The sequence below is a fragment of the Physeter macrocephalus genome, chromosome 8, assembly GCF_002837175.3.
Source record: "Physeter macrocephalus isolate SW-GA chromosome 8, ASM283717v5, whole genome shotgun sequence".
NCBI classification, from domain to species: domain Eukaryota; kingdom Metazoa; phylum Chordata; class Mammalia; order Artiodactyla; family Physeteridae; genus Physeter; species Physeter macrocephalus.
This window is the reverse complement of record NC_041221.1, coordinates 41,453,456-41,469,527: the sequence shown is the minus strand read 5'-3', so window position 1 is coordinate 41,469,527 and position 16,072 is coordinate 41,453,456. Positions and strand designations below refer to the sequence as shown.

Below are 16,072 nucleotides of genomic sequence, written 5' to 3'. Positions count from 1 at the left end.
CGGTATAGTAGAAGGAAATATGTGTTTTTAGAGTGATTAAGGCTACACATATTTGTGTGATTTTTAAAATTTTTATATGGACTTTTCATAAACCATATCTTCCTGTTTGCATGAAACTTGCCATGTAGAAGTGTAAGATAGGTTGGAAGAAGGGGCTGAAGCATAACATTGCTACTCTGAGATCTGAGAAAGCTCAGACAACTTTGACTTGTAATTCTAAAGGCCTTCATCAGTGTTTTAAAGGGGACCCCAGAACTGATTATTACAAAGGCCATGTGTGTATAATTTCAAACCAGTTATTAGATCAATGTTTTAAAAAAATCACTGGTTTAAGAGTAACCCATTTTCCTACAATAAAATAAATATACAATATTTAATATTTATTCCTATATTAAGATATTCAGAGACTGATTTCTAGGTTATAGGAGCTGAAATGGACAAAGAAAATGTGAATTTCCCAGATCATTACAAAAGCATGCTTGAGGGTAAATGAAAACCAGTGACCTTAACTCTGTCTGGCAGTAACTTCGAATGCCTTAGAAAAAGGTGTCAGAAATTGTTGAAAAGAAGATAGATTTTTAAAGGCCCAATTAATTCTGCAATGAAACATTTTTCTCTTATTTGAAAGTCTCATAGAAAATGCAAAGAAAATTATTTGGCATGTTCATTCTGGAAATTCAACATTGAGATTAACATTCAAAAATCAATCAGTGTAATTTCCCAGGATTAAGTTAACAGGATTAAGGAGAAAAATATATGGTCATTAAAATAGATGCAGAAAAGGTATTTGATAAAGTCCAACACCTTTTCATGATAAAAAGTCTTAGCAGTTAGGAATAGAAGGGAACTTCCTCAATTTGATAAAAGATATCAACAAAACCTCTAGCAAACATCCTATTTAGTGGTTAAATATTGAAAGCTGCCCTTTGAGACAAATGAGATAAGAATGCCACTATCACCACCTCTATTCATCATTTTTCTGGGGATCTTGGCCAGTGAAATGGGGTTAAATAAATAAATAGGAAAAGTATTGGAAGAGAAGAAAAAAGTAGTCATTATTTGCATATGATATAGTTTAGAAAAACTAGTAAAATTAATTGATAAATTCAGCAATGTTTCTGTATACAATATTAACATAAACATTAGATTTATTTCTGAATATAAGAAAAATTTGGAAAATAAAAATTATATACTTATAACTTTTAGAATAGCTTTAAAATACATCATATACCAGGAACAAATTTGACACAACATATGTAAACTCTCTACAAACAAAACTGCTAGACATGAGAGAAATTAGAGAAGACTTAATAAATGGAGAGAGGTACCATATCCATGGTTTGTAAGATTCAATATTGTAATAATATCAAATATACCCTAATAGATCTATACATTTAATGGAATTCCAATCAAAATTTTTTGGTGGAAACTGACAAGCTGAATCTAAATTGTATATGGAAAAGCAAAAGACTAGAATAGAAATGACAATCTTGAAAAATAATAAAGTGGGGAATCTGACATTGTCAAATATCTAGACTTATAAAACTCTAGTAATTCAGGAATTATTCAGAATTTAATGAAGTAAGAATAGATAAATAAAGCAACACACAGAACCTCATTATAGTTACTTGAATTATGATAAAGTTCCCCTTCCATGCAATAGGAAAAAAGATGTTGTTTGCAGTAAATGGTTCTAGGTCAACTGTACGTCATATGGGAAATAAAAGTTAATATTGAGGCTTACTTCAAATGAGTAAAAAAGAAATCATGTCTCCTTGAACTGTAGATCTAAATGCAAAGGTAAAACTATGTGTCTTCTGAAAAATAACAAAGGAGAATGTCTATGGTTTGAGAGTTGATAAATACTTCTTGAGTTGGCTACCAAAACCCTTTGCTATAAAAGTAAGACTTCTAAAGTGGACTTTATTAAAATTGATTGTTTATGTTCATTAAAAGTCACCAGTAAGAAAGAGAAAAGACAAACCACAGAGTGGAAGAACATGTTGGTAATACTGAAAAAGGACTCATATCAGGAGTATGCAGAGAGTTTCTTAAAATCATTAAGGAAAATACAGACAACTCAGTTTAAAAGTAATGGGCAAAATTATTGAAGAGGCATTTCACAAAAGAAGATATTCAAATGTCCAATATGCATATACTAAATTGCTCAATATCATTTGTGATCAGAAATTCAAATTAAAACCCTAATGAGGTAATACGAAAAATGAAACCGAATGAATTAACTTAAAGTTAAAAAATTTAAAAGCTGAAAATGAAAATTCTTGATGAGGATATTGAGCAACTAGAACTCTTCCATTCAGACGGTGGTTATGTAAAACGAGCCAGCCACTTTGGAAAACTGAATGGAAATATCTACTAAAGCAGAACGTTTGGGTGCACAAATTCTATGACCAGGCAATTCTACCATGGGTGTGTACCTAACAGAAATGAAAACCTGCGTGCACTCAATGACATGTATGGGAATGTTCATAAGAGCAGCCGAAAACCTGGTATGACCAAGTCAGTTGTGGCATATTCACACTAAGTGATGCCAGACAGTAATGTCAGTGGAGGCACTGCTGCTACACACAGCACAGTGGATGAATTTCACACACATAACGTGGAGCAAAAGGAGAGTCGTAAAAGACTAGGCACAGTAGAGATCTATTTCCATACAGATCAAAACCAGGTAGCACAGAGAGATGGCCATAGAAGGTAACTAAAGGTAACAAAAGGTAACTAGTAGGCTACCTTTTGGAAGTAAGGTAGTAACTTGAGCAGACAGAAAGGAGGTTTCTGTGATGCTGGAATTGTTCCATTTATTTATCAGAGTGGTGGTTATATAGGTATGCTCACTTCCTGATCATTTATCAAGCTAAACATGTATACTTTGCTCATGTTGTAGTGTGTAGAAAAGACTTCAATAAAAAGTTAAGTTTATTAAAAATATATTTAGCATTTCTATAAAGAAGATGTCACTGAATTATTTCCTTAAAATAAATGTTTTAAAAATACGTATTTCAAATCAGAGAGCTGGTATTCCTGGTTAAACATCAGGTTTGTGGGGAGGGTTATGTGAATTACTTGGTGGAGAAATAGAATCTTTAGTTTGTACAACTTAAAGCAATTTCTCTAGTGCCAGAAACAATTCTACTCCTTGTTCACAGATGCTGAAATAAAACCATAAATGGGTTAAGCAACTTACTAATCATCACAATCAGAGAAACATGAAACAGGAGACAGAATTATTAAAATCCTGCCAAGATTCTCTATTCTGTCAGAAGCTCTGTCGGCAGGTTCTTTCCTCATTTTAATTGGCATTACATTATTTTTTGAAAGTTCTGATTTTAAAGGAGACAATGGATACTAGATAATTCTCCCAAGTATGAGAGCCATGTTCCGTAGATCAACCTGTAGGCATTTTGTAGTTAGTAAACTGATGATGCTTTTAGAACTGCTTATGGTTTTGAACTTCAGAAAACGGCTACGCAATATCACATTACAAGGAACACTGCAAAAGGACCCTTCTCCCTTCAACACGGCTTGTGCTCAGTGTTCTGTGGCTGTTTTGTGCTGTGCTCTTTATGTGTTTTTAATTATTATTGTTTACGATGATGATGTTTTAATTGTTGATATAGCACCCTGAGCATCTGGGTGGAAGCTTTGTAATAATTAAAAAATATTATTATAGTAGTTCCTGGAAAGTAAAGAAATCATCAGGGCTCCTTCGAGTTCTTATGGGAACCAATTGCACCAAGAATCAACATATTTCCTATGGGGAAGTAGGAGGTAAGATTAAAAAGCACATCTTTCGCTGCCTCCGGTCCAGTCCCTGCTGCTCCCACTCCCTTTGTGACTAACGAGGTTTACTTATTTGCTTGGTTTTGTTTAATTTGATAACTCCCAGTGTCAGCCCTGTTTTCCCCACAATCTCAATGGCATTTTCTAAGCCCGAGAAATACACAAAACATACACAACATATGCATGTTATCAGTGGTAACATTTCTTTTTGATGGACATTTTAACTTTATGCAATGTCTGTAACTATTATTACTATGAAAAAAATGTATTAACTTTAATGGACCAAAGAGATTTGCAAAAATTTGAGCATTTATGTGTGTTGTGATTTGTTCACTGTCTTTTTTTGTTACATCATAATAGTTTTCATTGCTATGAAAGTGATAGTAATCGAAATTTTCTTGGTGTTTTTGTTCATGCTTTTTTTGTGTGTGGATAAGAAAATAGTGGTTGTCCTAGGGGAAAGCATGATGAGTGATTATATTCCTTCAAATGCCTTCCTATGTTTTCTACTAAAGTGCAGGCATTATTTAATGGTTTCAAAAAAATTCATTTGACCATATAGGTCAAATAATTCTGGTGTTCCTTCTGTTATGAAACACATGACCGTGCATTAGGTATTATCATCATCTGTAGATCAAAACTCTTATTCTTAAGATTGGATTATAAAATGTCTGCAGTAAAGACAAGTCCTACCTAATATTTATTGATTGATTTTATTTTTTAGAGGAAGTAGAATGTGAAGTATTCTGACTGATCAATTTTCATAGACTTCAGGAAGATGAGAGTAGGAAAGAGAATTTCTTGCTTTTTAGAGATTTTATACAATAAATAATCACCTCATTCTTAACTCGAGAATCCTATGAATCAGCTAACAAATGTTCTGTTACTAGTCTTTGCGTGTCTGACAACTAAGAGTGACTTACTTCTATTGATGACTACTTTGAAAACAAAAAAGATACCTCAAAATGGAATTTGCGTATCTGAAAACACGAAAATCATCAAAAGCTTTTTATAGAAAACAATTGCAATTAATACTATAGTTTTACAATTTTATCTTGAATTTGTTTGAAGGATTAAACATGAGGGGCTGTAGCACCAAGATGTATTTCACAGAGAATATTTAATGTATATATTTTTTAATTTTATATTGATTAAAGAATTTGAAAATATGCTTTTTAAAAGAGTAACTTCAAAGGAGAATAGAATATACAAAAATTAATCCCCTAAATATAATTCTGCAGGTGAAATGTACAAAATGCATACATTTTCCTGACTTTCTTCTGAGGTGAGCACAGCCATTAACTATTCACTGGAAAGACTGACTTTACTATATCCTGACAGGAGCTAAAACAGAACCCAAGGTGAGAAGATTGTCGGAGTTTCTAGAAGAGATACTAGGAAACAAATATTTTTCCTTATTTTCCTGATTGAGATCAACATTTTGCAAACTATGAATTCACTTTTTATTTCTGAATAGAAAGAAGGGCAGAATTCTAGAGAGCTCACTGAATATCCTATTTTGTCCATTATTCGATATATTAGTTTAATGACACACATTTTAGCTGCATCTGATATTCTTTTGATGGTATACCAGGAACTCTTGAACTGTAGAAATGACTAGTCCCTCTTTCCAAGTAGACTTGACGACTCCCTTTTTCTTCTGCTGTATCCCTTTTACAGTATCTGTCACATGTTATGCACATTAGTTTACACATTTATCTCTCTCTCCATCAGATTGTGAATAAACTATGTCTTCATAGCCCCAGGACTTTCCCAGTGCCTCTCCACAAGTGTGTGTTCAGCAAGTGATTTGTAAATGATTACGAAGCTGAATAAATGCTTTAGCAAACCATACCTCATTGACCTAGAGATGTGTATATAACATCTTAGTGCCAATTTGGGAAGCTATTTTAGAGGACTATCCAAGAACTAAGTATAATCAATTACTTTGGAGCAGTTGGAATGCAACTCAGTAAGCAACCCTGTCCAAGTAATAAGTTACTGAGAGCATTTACCCAACACCAATTTCAAATTAATGAACCACAGTGCATTTTGGCTGTGGGTATATCAAATTAGGAGTAACTGTGCTTAGAGCCACAGAGGTTTAAAAAACAGATTCTACATGAGGTTTGCAAAAGTGAACAATGACTATAAGATATACTAAGACCTCTCTGAAAATATTTATCAGCACAAATATAAGGAAATGCCAAGTATGTTATGGATTGGTATTGGTCATAGATACTGACTATACGGTGATGCAAAAAATCCAGGAAACTTGCATGAGAAGAGCATCTTGATAAAACCAAGATAGAGGCATCTCCTCCAGCTGAGAGTTTTACCAATTCTGCAGCGCTAAGGCACTAGACTTAATGTAAGAACTTTATTATACATACACATATTTTCCACTAGAGCTCCAACTAATTATATCTTTGTTTTGGAACTTTGATTATGACATGGGGAGGTTTTTCTATGACATTGAAGATGCAATTTTGATATTTCTCTTTCCCCACAGTAAGCCAATTATTTCTTCCAAAATCTTACACGACAGCTAAAGGAACAATTCATTCGTGTAGTCGTAAGAGAGGCGTCAGAAATAATATTGCTGCTTTTTGGAACTAAAGTTGGAGCACATCACAGTGGGCACAGGATCGATGCTGCTGTGCACCAACCTTTAATGGGTGTTTTGGGTACATGGTGGTAGGATTGGGGCTGACCGTTTGGGCCATTTGGACATTCGCCTGTGCCTTACAGTATTGCTCTTTTGGCAGAAGCTGTCAGAGCTTCTTTCCAAGTTTGCCTCTGGCCAGGGACAGAACTCTGTTTCTCGTTCTTTTATGCTTTGTCTCTCCACATCCCATTATCACACTCTGGATGAATGCTCTCTCTAGGTTCTGTGACCTGTACCCTTTACTGCCCAATACAGAAAATGAATGTGAGAACTGAACTCAGCCCCTGACTCTCCACTGCATCCTTCAAATTCTCTCACAGTTTTCTTATAACCAATTATGCAACATACATATACAGGATGATGAAAACAGTGGTAAAAAGGAGAAATTACACAGATCAGACAGATGAAACCCAGACCACTTCCAATTCCCTGCACTCTTGTATTTCCTTTCATTCTCATTTTGGATACTTTCCCTACGTTTCATTTCACTTTTGTGCTTTGGCCAGCACACAAATTCAGCTGCAGATATTTTTCTCGTTTGACCTTACTAAGAATGAATCCCAAATTCATCGGGATTCATGAACGAAGTAAGAATAAAAAGTAGAGAGACAGGAAGAGAGAATGGAAAAATCTTGCAGAATTAATGAAACAGAATTTGAAAGCATATGATAAGTTCTGTTAGCATGTTCACTGTAAGTTAGGTGACATTTCTCTTCATCTTTGTTATGGCTGCACAGGCTCAGTTTACCCCAGTTATCGTGGCAAGCTGATTAAGAGTTCTGAAACCCCATCTGTCATTAAACCGTCTCAATGTATTATTAAAACAGCAAAACGACTTTTCCTCCAGGCAAACAGAATAAAACAAACTGCAACAACTTCATGCTGTGTCTATACAACACAGAGTGAAATGGAAATTTCTCATTCTCCACTTATTTTGATCAATGTGAATAAAGAAATCTGAGAGCGGAAACCACATTTGTACTTTGTGGCCTGCAGGAGCCTGTGTGGTTGTCATATCTTGGTCAGATCAGAATACTGTGTCAAATATTTTCGGTTGTTTTGGCTTTGGCCCAGCTATATATTTCAGAGAGACTTCAGCCCGTTAAAATTCATTTTCTTTAGGTTTTTTTTTTTTAAATTACATTGCCCCTAGAAATAATATAACAAAGGAAAATTAGGTATGCTTCGATGGAAGGAATGTAAAGAAATCAGTATTATTAAGAGTATTTAGATTGATAGCCAAAAAGATGGGGAAGAATTAGAAGGAGTTTAGGAATCTATTTTCTGCACCTCCATTAATTGTTCATTCATAAAACATGAATGGTACTGGGTACCTTCCAGTATTTCTGATACATATAGAAACTATAGTGCCTTCTATCAGGAAGCTGGAAATCCAAAGAGAGAGAGAGAGAGAGAGACAGAAAAAGGAGTGACTGCTTACAATACAATGGGGAGGAATAATGTATGGGTTATAAGCTACTGCAGGATGAAATGGTAATAGACGTGGGATTCACAGAAGGATTCCCACTGAAGTTGATAATGATCATGAATACTCACTGTGTACTAAGCACTAGATTAAGCTCTTTGTGTGCATTAACTTTTTTAATCTCTAGTAAAATTTTGAGAGAGGTACTGTCATTATACTCATGTCACATATGAATAAACATGCTCAGAGAGAACGTTTCCCCAAAGCCCCTAAGTAGACAAACAGATTTGAATCTAGGTCTGTCTGATTTTACAGCTGAGGGGTCTTAACCTCTAGACTCTAGTTTAAACTAAGTTCTAAAGGACAACCTATGCAAGTAACCTTCCACTAGGAATTGCAGTTCTAAGTGTATACGTCAGGGGGTGCTCATTTGTGTACATAAAGAGTTAAGACAAAGAAGTTTACCGTAGCAATGTTTATTTTTTTTAAAAAAATATGCAATTAGCTAATTGTCCACTAATGAGGGTATATCTTTAAAAAATCATAGGCATTTATAAAGGATGATGTCGAATACTGAGAGAAGAAGCAGCCTATCTGGATTAAAAACCTAGCTCTGCTGTTTCCCTAAAGTGTGAACTTGGGGAAATAGCTGAACTTTTCTGTGACTCTGTTTTCTCATCTGTAAAATGGAGATGATAAGAGCATCTAACTCATTTGTGGGAATTAAAGGAAACAATACAAATAAACCGCCAAAAGTGTCTTGCACATACTAAGTGTTCAATAAATATCGGCTAGTATTATGTAATGGACCTTCTGTATAGTTAAAAGGAACACTTATATGTACCCAAAATGGAAGGTTCCCAAAGACATATTTCTGAGCATAAGTAAGTTGCAGACAGTTGACATAACATGATAATATTTATAAACTATATATTTTCATAGATACATATCATTTATATAAGCACATTTTAAAAAAGACACCTGACAAAGTTTCCCCCCCCCTCTCTTTCTCTCTCTCTCTCTCTCTCTCTCACACACACACACACACACACACACACACACACATACACACACAGTCCTTCAAAGCATCAGTACAGCTATCATAACTGTCTAAGTCTTTACTGATTGTGTTTATGCGTGTTGGTCAGGGGAAAAGAATGACTTGAGTGAGGGAGGAGGGAGGACTACCTGTTAAAGTTACACTTTTCATTTGCTTTGACACAAACGTACATATATAAATATGTGTATGCCTTTCTAAAATTGGAGAAAAATCAAGTTTTGTTGTTCCATTGAGAACAAAAATACTTTCTGGAAAGATTTCACATGAGCTCCTGCCAAATATGGCTTTCATCCTATTTTCAAACAAATATTGATGTCTTTTGCTAGCAGGATTCTTTAAAAGAGTAATGAAGTACAAATGTTTTCCTATCACTAAAATTATGTGCCCCTTTGGGGAGATATTTAGATTTTCTTAATTTCTTTGGGATTTCTTAGCATTCATGATTTTGATGGGTGTTTTTGAGTAATGGCACTGCTGTTTTTAATCCCTTCATCTCTGAGGGTACAATTGCTACCATCATTTGCTCTTTGCCCAGATGTATGTTCTCTATTTCCTTCTTTGCTATTAGAGCTGGGCCACGTTCTGACTGTTCCCGCAGGAGGACATGGCCAACCTCACACTAGTGATTTTTGTGCGTTCTTTCTCAAGCTATGTCAGTCATTTTGCTCATACCACTAGAGGAGTTTCAGCAAAGCTGGTGAAAAGCATAGATTCTCTAGAAGTGTGGGAAATGATCAAGTTCTTGGAACGTCAGGAGGAAGTAAGATTTCTGGGGAAAACAAAGCTCTGGTATCAACTAACTTTTAGAGGTTCAAGAAAATGGATATCTGTGTCTTGATGCTAGATCCGTCATTTTTTTGGTAAGGAGTGAAGCATTCTCTTTTCAATTATCTTCATCCTATTTTTCAGATATTTTAAATTGTTTATTTTGGCAGAGAATGTGAACATGCATGCATATACATATATGAATTCGTGTCACATCTATATCTATCTATCATCTATCTATCTATCATCTGTCTATCTAATCTAATCAATCAAGAGTGCCAAGCATAGCATTTTTTAAATGCCAGAAAATATTCTTTTTAATTTGAAAAGTTGACAGTTTATTTTTAAAAGAAAGAAACTTATTTTCAAGAAAGTAATTCCAAACAGAAAGTATGCAGTATGTCTACAGCATTTAGGACATTGATTTATTATTTGAGAGTTATTAACTATCTGAGGTCCTAGGTAACAAAAGAAGAAAATATTCCACTTAAATATCGTAGTGTAACTAATAAAATAAGTGTGCACTGATTTTGCAGTTTACAAGGCTCTTTCTCATTCCTCTTGTATTTTTATCTTTATGCAAAAAATTATAAAATCAGTCAATTACTTTTTATTTTATTAGAGAAAACTTATTATCTTTTTCAAAGATATTCAAATTTTCAAAATTACATGTCATTTTTTTTCCCAGGACTCTAATATTTATGATTAATGGAGAAAAGTTTTAAAATTAAATCACTGCTTTTCTTATAGTGATAAGCTACTTTGAGCAGAAGCCTTTTAGGTTTACATAAATCTGTAAGGAGCACTGGCTTTAGAACAAGAAGGTGTACCTTAGTATTTTTCTATTGCTAGCTGTAGACTTTATAAGTTAGTATAACAACAATATTTTCCAACAATATAACAACAATATAACAATATAACAACAACAATATAACAACAATATTTTCCATTTAAAAATAATTTTTTTCAATCATCTTTTTATAATCTATTTTAAAATAACATTTTTTTCCTGCTTTTTTATGTCTAACATACAAACCTAACTTTTTCCATAGAAAATTTAGAAATTATAGAATGATATAATCCCAGAGAAAATTAGTCAGTTGGAATTCTATCATTGAGAATAAAAGAAGTTAACATTTTGGTTTATATATTTCCAGATTTGTATATGATACAGCTTTAAAATAAAGGTGCTATGCAGTAATGTTTTATAACCTGCTGCTTTAAATAATAATATAAGTATTTCCTAGATTATTAGATGCATTTTTAAATGACTTTGAAATTGTATGGTGTTTAGTGGTATGCGTGTATCAGAGGTTTTTTTGTTTTTTGTTTTTGTTTGTTTTTGTTTTTTGTTTTTACCAACTTCCTATTCTTTTTCATTTAGATTACCTACTAATTTTGCTTATAAATTAGGCTTTCAAACTATCTTTGCTCAATACAAATATAACTTTGTACTTTTTTTTGTATCTGAATTAACTGTTCATGTTTTTTATGCATTTTCTTTTGGAATATTTCTTAGGCATATTTTCATGGGCTATTGACTTATAAGAACTAATTTTATATTGAGGTTATTAGCACTGTATCTACTCTAATGTTACCAATATTTTTCTTAGTTTGTATTTTATCATTAAATTTAGTTTTTTTAATTCATAAGTTAAAAAATATATATTAAAATATATTCTTATTTTCTTTCTGAGATATATATATATACACATATAAATATATATATATATAATTAGTATTTAGAAATGCCTTTCCCAGACTAATCTGAGACTTAATTGTGCCTTCCTCCACTACTGCTACAGTTGGACTCATTCTCTTTGACATTTTGATTGTTATAAATTTTGAAGAATGTATTGGTAAAGAAGAAAGGAGAAGGTGAATTGCAACAAGTTGCATTAAGGCCTAGGTAGAATTGATGAGGCTTGAGGGAATGCAGAAAGTTTAATAGCTGGGATCATGGGGAACTTGAAGAAATGTAATTGATGTCTAGGGTGGATAAATAAATATTGGAGAATATGAGGAACTTGTCATCTGAAAAAGAGGAAATTACCTTTGTCAGAGAAAAAGCACTTTTAAATTGGAATGATCACATCACGTGACATCTTTTCAGCGAAATAGAGATACAAGAATCTTCTGAAAGCAAAGATTTGGAGTGGAGGAAGAGTGAAGTTGCACTGGACTTTCAGGTTAAGTTCAAAGGCAAGTACTTCCATAGTGCTGCAGAAATTCTTAGCAGTGAAAGAAGTATGACAGGAAGCAGGAAAAATACAAACAAACACAAAGAAAGTACAACAGTAATCCTTAATATTATTTAATGTTGTAGTTGTTTTTATAGATTGGATAAGGACTTGATGAGAACTATGAATCCTCCCCTCAGATAAATGCATGTTTACACTATTTTGCAAACAATTTTAGAAAGTGAGATGACTCTCTTACACTGAGTTAAGGACCTTTACTTTAGGGGACATATAACACTTCCTCCCTAAATCTGTACCCAGCCTGAGGGAGCCTTATATCTAGATGGAAAAATGGAATCTTCAGAAACACAATAATGTCATATTGCAGCGTATGGGTTTTAATTATAAAGAATAAAGTGAGAATAAATGGAAAGGCATAGAGACATGTTCACTTTCTTCGGTTATTACTTTGTTTCTTTTTTCTACTCCTCAGGCTGCTCTTTGGGTGGGAATCTTCTCTCTTCCTTTATATCTATGCTTCTAATGGATGTGGGTATATTCCTTGATTGGCAATTGCCTTCACCCTTGAAGGCTAAGCATGAACCTATGAACCTATGAAAATGAGAGATAAAATCATTTATCAGAGTGGCTTCTACTAAAGTACTTAAGCTGAAAGTCCAAAAATAGGTTGTTCAGTTTTCTACATGATCCCATCCATATTCTGATGACGAGAGTGTAAGCAGGAATACTGCAACCAATAAAGGAGTATATTTGGCTCATGTATACTTCAAACCTAGCAAAGACTGCATTGAGAATTGGTAAAGAACATGACTCATAATGGGAACTCCATTCGTGATAAATCCCTTGTCTTCATAAAGGATTCAAAGGAAATTAACTCACCGTACTATTTACTGAAAATGTTTGTTGTCTAAGGCTGTGTCTATCCAACTGAAAATGAGCAGAGCACATTATTTTCTGCTGTTCTAATGCCAATATTAATGTCAGTGTGGATTTCTTCATGGTCGATTTGATAATTTCTTCGGAGATGGGCCATTCTTATAAAATAATAACAGGCAACTGGAATCAATTGCACTGTATTGACAAGGTTTACTGTTTTCTGTGAAATCATTTGAAAAGACATACATGTGAATTTCACTCAGAAGAAAACTTTGGTTACAAAAGTCCTTATGCTCTATGTCTCCCCCCAGAAACATTTGGACCTTTAGAAACATATTTTATGTATAATGTGAATAGGGTATTAAATATATAGGAGAGACTCAGGTAAAAATGGAAAGATTTGAAATCATAAAAGTAACAAAATAAACCCCAAACATGTGAAATGATAATCTCAAATAAGTTATAACGGAGATAATTTGGAGTATTTAGGCACTCTCTTGTCTCTAGACATTTAATGCTGAATTGTGGTGAACACTGCACTTCAACAGAAATTGAAACAGCCTGATGTGATTCCATCAAAGATGGAGATGCAGGTAAAATTAGTTATCTCCAGGCTTTATGCACAGATGAATATGGCAATAGGAAAAAAAAGCTAGTACAGAAAAACTGAAGGAAAGGCTGAAGCTTGCTGTGCATCTGTAGAAGTGATATATGTATTGATGCAATACCATATGAAGATTGATTAATCTTTACCAAAACAATTTAGTATTTTAATTATGTTCAATTTATAATTGAGAATACATATTCTTTAAAAAAATCACTTGTAATCTCCCCTCCTCCCCCACAGACTGATTCATCCAGGGTTCTCTACATAACAATGTAGACATAATAATTTAATCATAAAGTAGTTTACAAAATCTCTTTTAAATTCTTGAGGACTTCAAAGAGCTAATAACAATAAAATTATAGAACAAGAGAATATAGGGATTACAGCAATGACACAAACATAGCAAAATAAAGACATACAGTCCATGAAGATCTCTACATTATTTTCTTTACTTTTAAGTTTTGATGAAACTAAACACTAACTCATTAGCTTAATCAGCAATCATGTTGCTATAGGGGCTGAAGGATGCTAAGTCAGGCCTGATATTGGGAGATGGGGGACTCCTCTGATGGGCAACTTTGGCTTGAAGGTTCACCAACAACCTTGCCAAGCTTTCTTAAACCTGCCACATTCTCTATTACTCTTGCACCTGACATTCCTTTCTTTTCTTTCCCCTCACAAGGGTCAGCCCTGCATACTGTCAGTTCTCCCACCCTCCGCCAGCTCCTTCCCCAGTTTCCTTCACAGATGTTTTCCCTAACAAAATTTTGCACATCTAATTCTGTCTAGGTGTCATCTGCTTCTCACAGTACCCAAATAACACAGGTGGTATCAGGAGTTATCCAAGAAAACAAGATAGGTATTTAGGACTGGCTTACTCATTGCCTTGTGGGTGAAGAGGAAGGATGTCGTCCTGTTTGGTAGGTGGGGCAATGATACTCCCTCGTACAAAGCAATATTAATTGCTAAGGATTTCACTGCTGGTGGCAGGAGGATGTGTCCGTGGAGAGCAAGGCTGTGATAGGGGATGAGGATTCAGGCATTTGAAAGTTTTTTGTTAACAATGCCTTTAAAGACAGTGAACTTGGCTAGTTCCTTCTAAGTTGTATTTATGCCCTGCAGAGGGATAATAGTAAGAGACTGAGGGCTGTTAACAAGCTCTGGTATCTTACAAAGAGGCCCTTATTTCCTGTAGTGAAAACACAGAGCTATTCAACAGGCTGAAGATCTAATAGAGTTGCAGGGCTTCAGAGACATTTGAATGATCACCCAGTGCTCTGCTTTGTTATGCCAAAGCCAGGGTGCTGGCTGGGAAAACCTGGGGCCCTGAGACATAGGATGGGGATATCTTGATACTACTTCTGCATTTGTCCATGAACCTTCTGGGCTTCAGAGGTGGACCACCTTCCTGAGAAAGAGCTGTCACTCTCGCTGAAGGCCTTGTGGCCAGCCTGGCGCTGCTCTCCCCCACCAGCAGCAGCTTGAGAAAGTAGGAGCTGGTAGTGGGCACTGTGCTCTGTCTGCTGGCTCCTCTGGTTCTGGTTAAGCAGCTGATGAGCTCAGCTGAGCAGGACATGAACTGCATGTGTCAGCTGCACAGCTGTGGAGGTGATGATGCCCTCATGGTGCTGCTTGGTGGCCTTGTCTACTGGTCACCATCCTGGTGCTGGCTGGCCTGGCCACTTCCCCTGCTTGGCCACTGGCTGCCATGTTGTCAGTAGGCATTGCTCTGGTTGCCTCAGGCTCGCTCTTGCTGCTGGGTTTGCTGCTGAATCAAGTGGGTGTGATTGGACACTGCCTACCCTTCTGTGTGGCTGCCTGCCCACCCCTTGCTGCCCAAGGTGACCACCACAGTGGCAATGGAAGCATCTTTAGCATCTCACGATGGTTGTCTGCTGGCCAGTGTCACGCGACCACATCCAGCCTCATATGACCTAGCCAGAGCCCTTCTTTCCATCACCTGCCTCAACCTCCTGAGTGGTGTGCGTGTGTGTGTGTGTGTGTGTGTGTGTGAAGAAGACGGTGAGCGTATTTGAGTAGGTGCATATCCCGGAACTGTATAGCCCTCTGGTGGGACTGCATGATGTGTGATTCAGAGCCTATGGGTACCTACACATTCACACCACAGAAAGGTGAATGTATGTCTCCTTGGAACTCCAGTTTTTGTCCATGGAACTGTGAGAGTCTGCCTGTCTGCTGTACATGGAGTCTCTAGGCCAAGAAGTATCTGGGATCCCTGAAATGTCTTGACTCCTATTACCAACCCCGTCAAATCCAACCCTGCCTTGTAACACCCATCAGGAATTTCCACAGGCGTGGCTATTTGTCCACACCGGAGACTGCACCAAGGACCCTTCACTGAGAAGAGTAACTGGTGGCTAAGTGGAAAGAACATGGGCTCTGGAATGTGACAGGTCAGGATTAGAATCTTTCCTCTAACACTTACCAGCTGGGGAACTCGGACAAGTGACTAACCTTCTGAGCCTCAGTTTCTTGAGGGTCGTGGTCATGGTCCTGGTTGTGATAATTAATTGTGAGGATCGAATGGCATCACGCATGGAAGGATTGGACACGTGGTAGATGTGCAATAAGAATAGCGGCTGTTGAACCAAAAAACAAGATAAACAAATGAAAAACTCTCCTCCCAAGGAGACAGGTGATCCCCTTT

General features: G+C 35.7%; 1 pseudogene; it reads left to right on the top strand.

Moving 5' to 3' along the window:
• The first annotated feature begins 2,548 nt into the window (after positions 1-2,548).
• On the top strand, positions 2,549-15,337 carry LOC112063468 (uncharacterized; annotated as a pseudogene).
• Positions 15,338-16,072: the final 735 nt, after the last annotated feature.